The following is a 3,982-nucleotide window of genomic DNA, read 5'->3' on the forward strand; positions in this document are numbered from 1 at the left end:
CACGAGAAGAAAGATAAAGGGTGGAGAAGAGTCATGAATCAGTAAGGAAGGCACTTGAAGACTGGAAAAGAGCCAGACCAGCACGGATACAAGGAAGCACAAGTGGACGCAAAGAGGACAAGCAAGAGGAAGAGCATGGACAACCCCATGATTAAAAGGTGGTGGAGTTCCCTCACTGTCCCATCTTTTTCAAGTTTTAAATAAGGAAAATCATGTATGATGTAACAACCCTGATTTTCGAGTACATGAGATCTTTTCTGAAAGTACGGATTTCTCCGGAAGATCAGTAAAGGGAACACCTCTGTTATATCATCAAGCATCTCAATCCTCATTATCATTATGTCATCCTTAAGTTAGAACCTCCTTTGAGGCAAGCTCGATAATGCAATCGCGAAGAACCTAGTTTTTGAACCGTATCGGTTGGCAGTTTTGATTCTGATTTTCGTAAATAGTCTCTGTTTGACGAACCGGACTCGATTCATGAGAGGAGAGAGATAATAGTATAATATTATCATTATATTAGTATAAGAACATGCTTGAATGATATTATAAGGTTACCTGGTCTGTTTTTGTTAAAAATAGAAAATCGGTTTAACCGAGTTTACAGTTTACTGGTGCAGCTTAGCACCAGCACTCTCTGATGAATTTAGCAATGATAAGGCCTCATTATACATGTTCTATTCTCATAATAAATATTTTAATATTGTCATTTATGCTAGTAGCTCAGAAAATAATTTTTAGAGATGTTTTTACGAGTGTTCCGGTACACCTAGTTTTAGTAGTTGTACACCAGAGATATTTTAATATTATTTTAATCCACCTCCAAGCCAACCAATCACAACTCACCTTACACCCCCAAGAACTCCAAGGCTGTCTCATTTCATCATTTTGGCCGAAAATAACAAGAGAGAAAAGAGAGAAACTTTCATGAACACTTAATCTTCAAAGCTTGATTTCTTCTGAACTAAAACTCAAATCAAAACTCCGATTTCACCAAAATGATCCTCTCTTCTTCCTCTACATAACCATGTAACTTATCAAGGATGGAAATAAGGTGAGATGGCTGTCTCCCTCCCATTTCAATTCGGTTTTCAAGGAAAACCATGCAAAACATGTGTTTTCTTGATGTTCTTCCTTAGGAATCATGCTTAACTTGACTTGAGGGCCAAGAAACATGAATTTCCAGCAAGTATAAGGTGAGATATCTCTTCCTAACATACTGAGTGAGATTTGGTCAGTTGAGAGTTTTTGGATTTAAAGTTGTTCTTGATGTGATTTAGGAGGAAAAAGTGCTTAAGGACCACCTGAAAGTTTAACCAAATTAGGAGCAGCAAAACCAGGTAGGGATTGACGAATTTAATCTTGATTGATTGTGTTTGAGTTGTGTGATTATGATATGGTTTGGCTGTGCTTGAAATTGATTGTTTGTATGAGTAATTCTTGTTGAAATTTTGGTGAAAATTTGATGAAATTTGATGAAATTCAAGCTTTAAAGTTCATGTTCTTGGGCAGCTGGAAAAACGAAAACCTAAGCTTAAATTAAGGTTCAATTGGTGTTGAAATCATGTAGAAAAGATGGGGTTTTAGTGGCTGCAATTTTATTTTGAATTATGGTAAAAATCGGTTGCTGAAAAGACTGAAAAACAGGTAAAAACAGAGAAAGAATCTGAAGAATTTATGAAAAACATGAAGAACACTTTGAGTGTGGTGAAGAATATTGAAGAACACCTTTTAGATCTTAGAAAGGGCAAGGGAGTAAAATTTTTGGTGTTTAAGGGGTTATATGGTAATTTCTGGAAGTTAGGGTGGTAAAAGTAGAAATATTAAAAGTTACGGGTGGTAAAAAGTGAATTTTAAAGGTTAAAGGTTAAAGTAAAGTTAATTTTCAAAAATTTAATAATAAAATAATAAATAATAATAAAATATTAAATAAAAATAATAAAATAATGCGGAAAAGGCAGTTTTCTGTAAAAGCTTTAGAAAGACAACTTTAAGCGCAGAATCTCATAACTACCTTCATAAAACACTTAGGGAGTGGTAAGAACATATTAGTGAGGCAAAGATAAAAGAAAGATAAGAAGTTAAAGAAAAGATAAAAACTAAAGAAAAGTCTGTAAGGTTTTAATAACAGAAAAACAGACAGAAATTAGTGAACGAACTAGGGCAACATAGTTAGTCCTTGAGTTACGACTAGGGTTAGGTATTATATGAAAAGTTAAACTATTTCAGTATAGACTTAATGAACCTATACTTGGGACAGGCGAACTATTCATACCGAAATTTACATAAACTTTAAATACATACGTTAAGCAGAGAAATCAGAGCAGAGTAGAGAAACACAGAAAACTGAGTAACCAGAGTAAAGTAAAGAGATAAAGAGAAAAAGAGTAATATAGATACAGATGAAAAGAGTAATCAGAGAAGAGAAAAGAGATGCAGAGAACAGAGTAATTAAAACAGAGTAAAGAGATACAGAGAAAAGAGAAACCAGAACAGAGTAAAGAGATATAAAGAGAAGAGTAATATAATAAAGAGATATTATATATATATATGTTGCTTAATGCAACCCAAGAGATATTATATATATATATATATGTTGCTTAATGCAACCCAAGAGATATTATATATATTTGTTGCTTAACGCAACCCAAGAGATATTATATATATAATATATATATATATATATATGTTGCTTAATATATATATATATGTTGCTTAATGCAACCCAAGAGATATTATATATATATTTGTTGCTTAATGCAACCCAAGAGATGTTTGTTTATTTATCTATTGCCCTAAGGCAACCCAAGAGTAATTTTTCATTCCCAAGAGTATATTTCCTGCGAGTACAAAGCAGAGGCTGTCTCAATAGAGCTGCTAATAATTATATGCGCATTTATTTGAACGGAAAATCGTATCCGGGAAATCGTGAACTCGTGACCGGATAAATGTCGGGAATGCAGGTGCTAACCGACACATGAGCTCATGGCCTGCGCTAGGGCTAGACATGCATCATTCTTGTCTGCGCATCATTTTCTGTTGCATTTCTTTCTGTGTGTGATCTACTTCTTTATGTTTGTCTGCTCGTATGCTATTTCTATGCTTTATTTTCTTGTATTCTTTTGTTTGTGTTCTGCTTTCTGTTGTCTCTACTTTCTCTTTCTATCTTTATCTTCTGTATACTGCTTCGCTATATTATGTTATTCGTCTACTAATCGACCCCAAATAAATGAATGTAACTAATAACCCCGACCCTACTAAGAACTCCCCAGTTCTTACCCCTTCTCTCTCCCTTTCCCCTTCAGATGGAAGTAAAAGTTCCTTTCCATAGTTCGCTGATGATTGTACGCAAAAAGGGATTCCACTGTAGGCAGTCTTCTGAGTCTAGGGTGAATATCATTCTCTGATTATATGTATATACTGTGAGACCAGCTAACGTCTGCACCCCGTTTGTATGCGCATTTTAACCTAAATCCTGTGTACAAGATTCCTATTGTGTGGCTACTTCATGAGGTACCAGAGACACGTCCTATGGAAAAGTCTGATCGTGTAGAGGAGTAGCAGATGATGTTCTATCTTTTGATGACGTTCCACTTGACTTGAGTTTTGAAAACCTAGAACGTACTTTCCCTCGCTTTAGTAGTTTAGAGGGACTAGGTGAGTATAGAGTATAGGCTAGCCTAGGTGCCAGCTTAGGGACCTCTTGAACAGGTCAGGACCTGGGATGTTGTATGTATATATATGTATATAGACATTATTTAGCTATATCTAGGGGTGCTCTAACTAACAGTCTATATGCTAATAAAGGCTGAGTCACCGAACGTTGTCAACTACTTGTGACGTATTTTTGTGTGGTTGTTTATAACTGTTTTATCTGTTATTACTTGTGAATTGATTTTAAATGATTCTATCTATTAATCCAAACGTTTTCAAAAAATAAAATAAAATATACACCACGCAAATTAACTATGCGTTTAACAAC

This window comes from Arachis ipaensis, chromosome B6 (genome assembly GCF_059453495.1).
Source record: "Arachis ipaensis isolate K30076 ecotype BB chromosome B6, ASM5945349v1, whole genome shotgun sequence".
In the NCBI taxonomy this organism is placed as follows: domain Eukaryota; kingdom Viridiplantae; phylum Streptophyta; class Magnoliopsida; order Fabales; family Fabaceae; genus Arachis; species Arachis ipaensis.